This window comes from Rana temporaria, chromosome 3 (genome assembly GCF_905171775.1).
Source record: "Rana temporaria chromosome 3, aRanTem1.1, whole genome shotgun sequence".
Classification (NCBI taxonomy): domain Eukaryota; kingdom Metazoa; phylum Chordata; class Amphibia; order Anura; family Ranidae; genus Rana; species Rana temporaria.
The window spans coordinates 356,061,691-356,074,507 of record NC_053491.1 but is presented as its reverse complement, the minus strand read 5'-3'; positions in this window follow the sequence as shown (position 1 = coordinate 356,074,507).

Sequence of the window (12,817 nt, the reverse complement as noted above, 5' to 3'; positions counted from 1 at the left end):
GAAAAAAAGGAAGGCGGAGACCCTGACCAAAGACATAGCAATCTTAGAACGTAAACACAAAGAACAGGGACTAAAAGAGACTTATCACAACCTAATCCTAAAAAGAGACGCGCTCAAGGAGATCACGGATCTAGAAGCGAGGAAAAAACTTAACTGCATAGCTAGAGAGAGGTATCTATGGGGTAATAAACCCAGTAAGCATTTGGCCAAAATGGCCCAAAAAAAGAAAACTAGAAATTTTATTGGAAAAATTAAAAGAAAAGATGGGAATCTGGTCTATACGACTAGAGAAATCGCAGATACCTTTAAAAATTATTACGAGGAATTATACACAATTAAGCAGTCAGGGTGGCAAACAGGGGAAAAGGAGGCCAAAATACGCGATTTTCTTGCAAAAGCGGGACTTCCTAGAGTAGTGGAATTTGATAGAGTTAACATGGACCGTCCCATAACTGAAGAAGAAATTGAAAATGTTTTGAAAAACACGACAGTGGGAAAAAGCCCTGGCCCTGACGGGTTTTCTGTCTGGTATTATAAGAGATTCAGTAAGATCCTAATACCAAGGATATGTAAATACTTCAACGGCCTAGGATCAGAATACGAAACTAGCAGGGAAGCGTTAGCGGCATCGGTGGCATTAATTTTGAAAGAAGGGAAAGATTGCTCACTCTGCTCGGGATACAGACCAATATCCTTGCTAAATACAGACATCAAGCTCTTTGCCAAAGTTTTGGCTGAGCGTCTGAAAGGGGTTATGCACTATTTGGTGCACCCCGACCAGGTCAGATTTGTCCCCAATAGAGAGGGCAAAGACAATAGTATAAGAGCAATTCTCCTGCTTCAGAATATAAGGCTGAATGCGCCCTCAGGTCTATTCCTGTCGGTAGATGCCGAAAAAGCATTCGACAGGGTAGACTGGGGGCTTATGATGGAGACACTTACAGTCATGGGCATAGGCAATAGGTTATCCCGATGGATTAACACACTTTACCATCACCCCACGCAAGAATCAAAATTACGGAGCCGCTAACGGAGTCGTTGAGATGAAAAATGGACAAGACAAGGGTGCCTCTTTGTCTCCCCTGCTCTTCATCCTATCTCTAGAGCCTCTATTGTCCACGCTTCGAAATGACCCAGATATCAGGCGGTGTCAGAGTCGAAGAGGAGGTAACACAAATTGTCGGCCGAGTTTGCCGACGATATTTTATTAGTGAGTTTAACTAACCAGAGTAAATCCATCCCCAAGCTTCTAAGATTCCTGCAGACATTTGGCAATGATTTCAAACTTCAAAATTAATGTAGCACAAAATCCGAATTTTAAACATTATAAACCTAAATAAAAAGTGAGGACCAGTCGGGTTAAAGAAATAGCTGCCGCCTTCCCAGGAGCAAAGAATTAAAGATATCTTGGATATTAAACTGGGCTAACACGGTACAGAAGATATATAAAATAAATTACGTCCCGTTACTAAACGAGATCAAAAATGAATTAAAAAGAACGGTAAACAAACCTATATCGTGGATTGGGCGCATTAATATGTTGAAGATGGTGGTGGTCCCTAAAATATTATATACATTTTTATTAATCCCTATTGCCCTGCCTCAGCAATTTCTGAGAATTCTTAATACCCTGTTAATGAATTATGTTTGGAAAAACAAAAAGCATAGAATATCACTCTCTATCCTAAAACAGGGAAAGTTACTGGGCGGTCTGGCAGTGCCTGACATTAAAAGCTATTACAAGGTGGAATGGGCGCGGGACAGGAAAGGTAAAAGATGGGTGCAAATTGAAAAGGCACAAGCTAGGTCACAATTGAGTAATATTATTTGGATCCCTGCACAATATAGAGCACTGGGCCACAAATCATTTGACATAACACGGGACACCCTACGAATGTGGGACAGAACCCAGACACTTTTGAACAGGGAATTCAATTCTCCACTAATGATTTTAAAAGATAACGCTTACTTTGCACCTGGGGAAAAAAAAATAGGTGGTAACTGGATTAGGAATAACACGGTACACTTAGGAGATATCACAAAAGACAGAGAGATAATGACATACGAAGAATTGAAAGCTAGAACAGAATATTGGAATCTCGATAGGTGGCATTACTCCCAGCTGCATCACTTTGTGCGGCATCTCCCCCATCCTCTACGGACGGGGGCGGAGTTGACACCACTCGAGAAGTTATGTCAATCGGAAAATTCCAAGGGCACAATCACTAAATTATATGGGATACTGGTTAACCACTTCCCGACCCCCGCATGTACATATACGTCCACAATATGGCACGTACAGGCACATGGGCGTACACGTACGTCCTCGCCTATTAGCGGGTGGGGGGTCCGATCGGCCCCCCCCCGCTACATGCGGAGGTCGGGTCCGCTCGGGGAGCGATCCGGGACCACGGCGCGGCTATTTGTTTATAGCCGCTCCGTCGCGATCGCTCCCCGGAGCTGAAGAACGAGGAGAGCCGTGTGTAAACACGGCTTCCCCGTCCTTCACTATGGCGGCGCATCGATCGCGTCATTCCCTTTATAGGGAAGACACGATCGATGACGTCATTCCTACAGCCACACCCCCAAACAGTTGTAAACACATACTAGGTGCACCCTAACTCCTACAGCGCCACCTGTGGTTAACTCCCAAACTGCAACTGTCATTTTCACAATAAAGAATGCAATTTAAATGCATTTTTTTGCTGTGAAAATGACAATGGTCCCAAAAATGTGTCAAAATTGTCCGAAGTGTCCGCCATAATGTCGCAGTCACGAAAAAAATTGCTGATCGCCGCCATTGGGGGTAAAAAAAAAAAAAAAAAAAAAAATGCAATAAAACTATCCCCTATTTTGTAAACACTATAAATTTTGCGCAAACCAATCGATAAACGCTTATTGCGATTTTTTTTACTAAAAATAGGTAGAAGAATACGTATCGGCCTAAACTGAGGAAAAAAAATGTTTTTATATATGTTTTTGGGGGATATTTATTACAGCAAAAAGTAAAAAATATTGCTTTTTTTTCAAAATTGTCGCTCTATTTTTGTTTATAGCGCAAAAACTAAAAACCGCAGATGTGATCAAATACCACCAAAAGAAAGCTCTATTTGTGGGGAAAAAAGGACGCCAATTTTGTTTGGGAGCCACGTCGCACGACCGCGCAATTGTCTGTTAAAGCGACGCAGTCCCGAACTGTAAAAACACCTTGGGTCTTTAGGCTGCATATTGGTCCGGGGCTTAAGTGGTTAAGATAGGAGCACGGGATGAAGCACCGTTTGTACACAAATGGGAAAGGGAGCTAGAAATCACGAGAGGGACAAACACTTTTCAGAGGATCATGCAATTAACACACTCCTCCGCAATAGATATACGAACAGCCGAGGCAAATTATAAGTGCATTTCGGGTTGGTACATTACCCCTGACAAAGCTAACAAAGTTAGAACTGACCAGTCCGCCGAGTGTTGGCGGGGATGCCCGGAGAGAGGAACGATGGCACATATTTGGTGGACTTGCCCGAAAATCCAAATCTATTGGGACACAATAATAAGTCAAATAAAAGAGATTACGGGAAAGGAGATAAAGAAAGACCCCTGGGTAGTGCTCTTTCATGGGAGTCAAGAGGGTATAAAAAAATATAAGCAGTCCTTATTACCACACCTGTTAAATGCAGCGAAGAGAATCATACCAAAAAGGTGGCAGGAAACGAAAAGTCCATCCCTGTGGAATTAGATAGATGCAGTGGAGGAAACTTATAGGTTGGAAGAGCTTAAGGAAAGTCTATCAGAGACAAACAACGACTTTAAGAAAAAATGGGAAAAATGGAAGGAGTACAAAAAAACAGGGAGTTATGTAGAGAGTTTAAGAGCACTCTAATTCCTTCGATTTTGAGGATATGGGGTATAAGCGGCCTCGAAACAAAGCCCGATCGTTTAGACCAGGGATATGCAATTAGCGGACCTCCAGATGTTGCAAAACTACAATTCCCATCATGCCTCTGCCTTTGGGTGTCATGCTTGTGGCTGTCAGTCTTGCTATGCCTCATGGGACTTGTAGTTCTGCAACAGCTGGAGGTCCGCTAATTGCATATCCCTGGTTTAGACCGTTATTTTCAAATCTTACGCATTTTTGGTAAAATTCCATAGACATTTCAGCGATGGAAAAAGACAAGATCCCTGGGCGCCACGAGGGGGTGGGGGGGGAGGGGGGGGGTTTCTGCTTTATATGGTAGTGAAGTGTCGACATCCCAGAGGGGACATAAAACAATAAGAGCATGGATAAGATTCTAGCCCCTCGCCGGATGCCGATACTTATACTTATTACTTGTGAAAATATTGTACAAGAGTGGAAAAAAAAAAAATCTCTTTTGAAGCCTATCGGAAGTTACGGCTACTTTTGCCTCACTTTGGCTATGTAAAAATACCACGCATGATGCAAACCGCAAATAAGAGACGTAAGAAGCATCGATTCATGAGCTGGTCTCTAGAATTTGGTAAAAGCTGAGGTGGAGATAAAAGAAAAAAAAAAAAAAAATATAAAGATTTTATACATATTTTTTCTTACATAAAATAAAATCACTTTAAAATAATAACTACCTACCCTTTGTTGCAATATATTTTCTATAGGGATGATATCCTCCACTGGCACATCTTTCTAGTTGATCACCTCAACTATATATATATACCCAACAAATACACAAAGAAAACCTTTTGTTACTACTGCGTGTAGTACCGCATTGCTAGCTGCATTGCTGCATTGCTGCATAGCTGCCCCTCGTACATGCCAAGGTTGTATATTTAGGAATCAATCCAAACACTGTCTAGTCAGGTACATACAAAAAAATATCTTTTATCAGGCACTGGGGAGTGGGGGTATTTAGTTATATACAGGGGTCAAGTCCTGGGGGGAAAAGTGTGGGAACTCCCACCCAAGATCCACTCCCCCACCAAAAAAAAAATGATACACTCATATGCATAATTAAGAAACCGCAAGTTCTTTCTAAATCCCGCGATAACTCAGGGCAGACCTCCGCAATGTCTCCTGGGAACAATGACAAAAGCTCCCAGGAGACATTGCAGCATCAAGGAAGTGACGGAATACCCGCACACTACCTGATGAATCCATATACAGGAAGCGGCCAGTAACATAAAGGATTACTAAGGTTCACCTGCCCCTGACAGTGACTCGAGCTGGGAATCGCCGCTTAGTGAAGGATTGACTTGGGTGGCTCGGCTGCTCTCGGCTGCTCTAGTCCTGCAAAGGGAACTGCGTTCCTGCTGTGAAAAAAGTGCAGGAACTCCGTTCCCACGCGTTCCCGCAGGACTTGAGCCCTGGTTATATATATATTATATAGTTGGTTATTGAGGGTCAGGTGTGCAGTCTACATTGTGGCAGTATTGTAGTTTTATAAACTGTCTATAAATGGCTATAAGGAGCATTTACAGGAACTCAAAATCTTCTACAGACCCTAGCCACAGGAGCTCTGCAACCCAAGCTTATCCACAAGGGATGTGTGATAAATACTGTAACGTTACAGAAGAATGGGGTAGCCTCTGGGTAAGAAATGTTGTGCGTTTTTTGTGATCCGATGGTGCCACCATTGATTTTGAAATTTGACTAACCAAGCCTTTGATTTCACCTCCTGTTGTTACAGAAAATAATTTTTGTGGCTGGGAATCTTCTTTTCTTTCCGAGAATTTTCTTTTCTTGCACATGCGCATTTTTTTTACGATTACATTTCTTACAGGATTCTGGCATCATTGGTAAGAAAATCGTTTTTTTTTTCAAAAAAATTCCAGCATGCCCTATTACTCAAATTAGATGGACGCACGGAAATCGTCTGTTGCTGCAGCCCACTAATGGTGCGAAATTTGAACGGAAATTCTTAGATAACATTTTAGAAAGAAAATTCTTTCAAGATTTGACCCATGTATGGCCTGCCTAAGTTTACTTTTTAATTTACATATTGCTGCATATGCTCTATGGGCCAGATTCTCAGAAGAGTTACGACGGTGTATCTCAGGAAACACCATCGTATCTCTGTTTTTGGCCCTGGGTATCTATGCGTATGATTCATAGAATTATTTTCGCATAGATGTAATTCGACGCCGGCCGCTAGGTGACGTTTACGTTCAGTTCTCATTTGACTATGCAAATGAGCCTCATACGCCGATTCCCAAACGAATTTGCGCCGCGTCGTCGTCGTTTACGCCGTTTCCGTAAGCGTAAGGTTACCCCTGCTATATGAGGGGTAACCTTACGCCAGTCCGCCGTATGCCATGTTAAGTATGGCGTCGGGTCCGCGTCGTCTTTTTCCGTTGGTTACGTCGTTTTACTAAGTCGTTCGCGAATAAGACTTTACGTCAATGACGCTCACGTCGGCGTCATTGACATTTTCCGTCGTGAGCTGGAGCATGCGCACTGGGCTTTTTTTCCGCCCGTGCATGCGCAGTTCAATCATTTGAATACAAGCCGCCCCCATACGCCGGGCCATTTACACTACGCCACCGCTAATTACGGAGCAAGTGCTTTGCGAATACGGCACTTGCTCAAGTAATTTGCGGCGGCGTAGTGTAAATGGCTTAAACTACGCCAACGCGGTATCTATGTGAATCTGGCCCTATGTTATTAAGCTTTAATGTATTCTGCTTCCATCCTGAATACATGGGTCGAATTTCGAAATAATTTTCTTTCGAAAACCTTATCTAAGAATTTTCGTTCAAATTTCGCACCATTAGTGGGCTCCACTAATGATGTGGTCATCAAATTTGAGAAATCGGGCATGTTGAAAATTTTGGAAAAAACTAACGATTTGCTAATCAATGATGGGAGAATTGTGTGAGAAATGTGTTCAAAAAAGAAATCCGAATGTATGTGCAAGAACCAAAAATTCCCGGAAAGAAAGGAAGATTCCCTGCCACAAAAAATATTTTCTGTAGCAACAGGAGGTGAAATTGAAGGCTTGGTTGGTCTAATTTCAAAATATTGATTTTGAAATTAGACCAACCAAGCCTTCAATTTCACCTCCTGGAACCATCAGATCACAAAACGGCAGAAATTTTGGATTTTCAAAAGAAAATTCTTTTAAAATTCGACCATGTATACCGCGTACACACGATAATTTTTCGGCATTAAAAAACGTCATTTAAAATGATCGTGTGTGGGCTTCACATCGTTTTTCGGCTTCTGAAAAACAATCAAAATAAAATTCGAACATGTTGCATTTTTTCACGTCGTTTTTTAAAATTTCGTTTTTCGTGTTGTTAAAAATTATAGTGTGTGGGCAAAAATGACGTTTTAAACCCGCGCATGCCCAGAAGCAAGTTATGAGACGGGAGCGCTCGTTCAGGTAAAACTACCATTCATAATGGAGTAAGCACATTCATCACGCTGTAACAGACAAAAAAGCGCGAATCGTCTTTTACTAACACGGAATAAGCTAAAAGCAGCCCAAAGGCGAATAGAACTTCCCCTTTAGAGTGCCGTCGTACGTTTTGTACGTCACCATACTTTGTTCATCATTTTGAAAAAACAATGGTGTGTGGGCAACGTCGTTTTTAATGATGAAGTTGGAAAAAATTTCGTTTTTTTTCATGATGAAAAACATCGTTTTTTTTAATGCCGAAAAATGATCGTTTGTACGCGGCATAGGACCTCTGCTTTATAGTAAACTAGGAACAGGTTTAACAGGTTCTATTTCGGGCAACTATAAATGGATGGGTGGTGCAGGGTTTTTTATTTATAACTGCACACTTTGCAAATTAATCCTATTGTTGCACACCATGGCTCATTATACATGGATAGAGTAGTTTGCCATTTTCTGTTTAAGCTGCTACAGGAATTACCGGATCAAAAGGAGCACATATAGCCTTTTCTTATAAACACTTGGTGTTACAATATGTGGAATAGTGGACCAACTTATAGTAACGAATCACAATACACCTTTTGCAAATTTATTGCACACTGAAACATGATTGGCTGTTACAGGTTACTAAAATTTGCACAACATCTTACTGAAAAAACTTGATGTGGAATTGAAGTGGACCTGACTTTGCCTGATAGACCTTAAACTGGCCATTCACTATAGAATTGTATTGTACAATGTCATTTACATCTACAAACAACTATATAATGTAAAAACCTGCCACACTAGATACAAATTGAATGAATTGTTTATATTAGTCCTTATATTAAATTTTTAAGTCGTCACCGCCGCTTGCCTCACAGCCTCTCAAGTCTTACTCTCCGGACCACGGCTACTACTGGGTGGGGAGTGGAGGAAGATCACTCCGCCAGGGAAGGCAAGGAGATAAACAGGCAGGTGGCTGGCCGGGACTTGAGCCAAGGCATATAATCCTTTACAACCACTTTAAGGCAAAAAATATCTTGACCACTTTAACCACTTCAGTTCTGGAACAATTTTTTTTCGTTGTTTGCACACATGTAAAAATCTTGATTTTTGGGTATAAAATTACTTTAAACCCCCTAGAACATTATATATTTTCTGAAAGCAGAAGCCCTGTAGAATAAAAAGATAGTAGTTGCAATTTTTTATGTTGTGCAACTGTTTATCAAACGCATATTTTCCGGAAAAAATTAACAAAATGGATTTTAGTGGACACACACACAATATAATACCCATTTTTGGGTATTAAATAGATACTAAACATGTTTAATCTAAAACTGCGTACCCCTAGCAGCTTTTTTTCCCTATCTGAGTCCCATTGGAGAGATTTCACTTTACTTCCTGTCCTGTACACACAACAGAGAATGAGACAAAATCTCCAAATTGTTAATAATTTCCTCTTAGAAAAGTTATCGAAAAATACTACTTGAGGATTTCCTCTTTTTCTTTTTTTGGTCTTTTGTTACTTTCAGACAATGGTTACCAATGGTCACCACCAACAAAAAATAAAGGATGTACGTTGTTTCTTTTCAGACCCAAAAACAAAGGTTCTAATTCTATTTACACTCTTTCGCTGCCAGGCCCAGTGCAGACCATTTTTGCAATTTTTCCTTTGTTTTTTATTTTTCACTTATAGCTTTCAGAATTTGTGACAGACCCCCAAAACCATATATTTTCTGAAAGCACATTACAAGTAGAATAAAAAGAAGGTGCTGATTTTTTAGACCCCGCGGTATTTGCGCAAATGTTTATTAAACCAATATTTTTGCAAAAAATACACTAAAACCAATATTAGCAGATAAAAACACAGCACATTTTACAAAATTCCTACTAAATATAAAAGCTTAACTTGTGTTGAGTGAATAAATAACTGTTATATTTGTAACTTTTAAATTGTGCCTTTTTGCGAAATGGTCAAAATTTAACTGACGCAAAAGTGTAAATATCCAAATTTCTCAAAAAATCTGAAGGTTTCCATTCTTTCAGAATTTGTGAAAGACCCCAAAACCATATATTTTCGGAAAGCATATGACATCTAAAATAAAAAGAAGGTGCTACTGATTTTTTCGACCCTGCTGTATTTCTGTAAAAGGTTTATCGATCCAATATATTCTCAATGATGGTGGCTGCGGGGAATGGGTTTGCAGGGGGGTCGGATTGGGTGAAGGGGGGTAATTAGTGCTGGGGGGAGAAGGGGAGTGAAGGGGATAGGAGAGGAGAGTGGGGGGGGGGGCAGTTTTTGATGAAAGGGTGTGGCGGGTGGAGAGGCAAGGCACAGGAAGGCGGCGGCGTGGGTGGGGTGGGGATGGGGGAGGTCACATTAGGGGTTAATAACTCTGATCAGCGGGTTGTAATCTGCTGATAAGAGTGATAGAATTGTTCAGCAGAGTCTGCTGAACAATTCTGATATAAGCTTATGGCCATTGAAGTGACCATAAGCATATAGGAGAGGGAGAAATTAGTTTAGTACGCCGTACTGACCTGGCCACCTGCGGGCACTTCTGTACGTCAGTACGACGTACTGACCTGGCAGTGAAAGGGTTACTTTAATTAGTAATGTAGATAAATGATACAGATTCTGGTTATATAAGTGTCTTATATAATTTTTAATCAGCCACAAAGTATGTGTAAATTATAATGTAACTTGCAAGTTAAAGTGATAATGTACCAGCTCTGCCATGTGTTCATACCACTGTGTGCACTCATATGTTTTGCCAAGCTGCTAGTAAGCTGAATCACCCGTATGCTGCCTACATTTCCAGGAGGTGACATCCTTGCATTGGGTTTGCTGCTCCACCCAGTTGATGTGGCCATTGCAAATTGATATTCCAGTTCATCCCTTAAATTACTAATATATCTAAGTCCCAGGTGCCCAACCTACAGCCTGAGGGCCATGTGCGGTTTGTTGAGCGGCCCCTTTTGGTGATAGGCCCTTTCTGTTTTGTGACTGTGGTGGAGGAATTGATTTGTAAAGGGTTAACAGCAGACTGTCCAACCTAACCTGTAGCATTTGAAAAGTTTTATGCCATCTTGGTGATTTCCTCTAGTGTGTCTGCAATCCTCTCCAGCATTACATGTACTGAACATTATGTGTGGGCCTCTGGGTATGTTAGGGGCCACAGTTGAGCCTCCTATACCTCGTAAGCTGACAACCACTAATCTAAATTCTACAGATTCCATAATTTTAAGGCAAGAGTTAAAGTGGTTGTAACTGCTAAAGGTTTTTTATTTTTATGCATTCTATGCATGAAGGTAAAAAAACTTTAGTGTGTAGCTTCCCCAGCAGCCCCCTCTTATACTCCTCTGAGCTCAATCCAGCAATGTGCATGAGAGCAGTTGCTCTCCTGGCTCTCTCCCTCCTCACCGGCTCAGAGACAGCAATGGGAACCATTGGCACACTTTGTGTGTTTCTTGGGAGTGAGCATGCATGAGTGCTATGGAGGTGCTTAGGAGGGGAGGGGCCAGAAGCACCGGCGGGGGACCCAAGAAGAGGATCTGGGCTGCTTTGTGCAAAACCAATACACAAAGCAGGTAAGTATGACATGTTTGTTATTTAAAAAAAAATCGGAACCTTTACAAACACTTTAAATTTAAAGTCCTGCTTTCCCTGCTGGATTCTTCTTTTCCACTTTAAGACTGTCCCACACAGATATACTGCGGCAGGGCGGTCCTTCTGCGCAAAATCACGTACCTGTACGTGATTTCGTGCACAGGATCTGGGGCACACGCGCGCGCTGCCAGCGACCCACTCCCACTGTGATTGGACCAGCTGATTGGTTCCTGACGATCGTTCTGAGGAGACGCAGAACGGTAGTCTGTCTATGTAAACAAGGCAGATCGCCTTTCTGCCAGAGGGGAAAATGGAGATCTTGTGTTTCTGCTAAAACGGATCTCTGTTTTCCCCTAGTAACAGCTTTCCCCACACAGTTAGAAAAAAAAAAACCTAGGGACACACTTAACCCTTTGATTGCCCCTGATGTTAACTCCTTTCCTGCCAGTGTCATTAGTACAGTAACAGTGCATTTTTTTTTAGCACTGATCACTGTATTGGTGTCACTGGTCCCAAAAAAAGTGTCAATGTCGCAGTCCTGCTAAAAATAGCCGCTGCCATTACCAGTAAAAAATAAAACTCAAATACAAATTCCATAAAAATATCCCATAGTTTGTAGACGCAACTTTTGCGCAAACCAATCATATATGCTTTTTGGGATTTTTTTTTACCAAAAATATGTAGCAGAATACATATTGGCCTAAATTGATGAAGAAATTAGATTTTTTCCATTTTTTTATTGGGTGTGTTTTATAGCCAAAAGTAAAAATATATATATATTTTTTTCAAAATGGTCAGTCTTCTTTTTTTTTTTTTTCAAAGCGCAAAAAATACAAACCGCAGAGGTGATAAAATACCATCAAAGGAAAGCTCTATTTGTGGGAAAAAAAGAACATAAATGTTATTTGTGTACAGGGTTGCATTACCGCACAATTGTTAGTTAAAGTAGCGCAGTGCCGTATGGCAAAACATGGCCAAGTCGAAATTGTATGACAGAAACAAAAAATAAATATTTTTCCAAATTTTTTGCATTTTTTATGTACATAGCCCAAAAAAAATAAAAAAGAGAAAAACCCAGGGGTGGCTAAATACCACCAAAAAAATAAACTCATTTCATTTGGGTACAGTGTTACATGTCTGAGTGTCATTCAAAATGTTTCAGCGCTGAAAGTTGAAAATTAGTCTGGGCAGGAAGGGGGTAAAAGTTTCCTGTATTGAGGAGGTTAAGACACTGGCCCAGATTCAGATTCATTTGCAACGATTTTGCCCTCGCAAATATTTTGCGCTGCCCTCGATTCACGGAGCAGTAGCTCCGTAAATTGCGAGGGCGCGCCGGCAAAATTGCCCGGCGTAAGCGCGCACAATGTAAATGATCCCGCCAGGGGGCGGGAATCATTTAAATTAGGCGCGCTCCCGCGCCGAGCGTACAGCGCATGCTCCGTCGGGAAACTTTCCCGACGTGCATTGCGGCAAATGACGTCGCAAGGACGTCATTTGCTTCAAAGTGAACGTGAATGGCATCCAGCGCCATTCACGAATCACTTACGCAAACGACGTGAAATTCAAATTTCACGTCGCGGGAGCGGCGGCTATACTTTAGCATTGGCTGCCCCTACTATTAGAAGGGGCAGCCTTGCGCTAAAGTTGTCGTACGGAAACTCCGTACCTGGCTTGCGCGAGGCCCGCGCAAGTTTGTGAATCAGTTGGTAGTATGCAATTTGCATACTACACGCTGATCACAATGGGAGCGCCCCCTAGCGGCACACGCAAGAATGCAGCCTAAAATCTGCGAGGCATAAGAGCCTTATGCCGCACAGATTTTAGGCTGCAGTCGGTGGCCCAGATTCAAGAAGCAATTGCG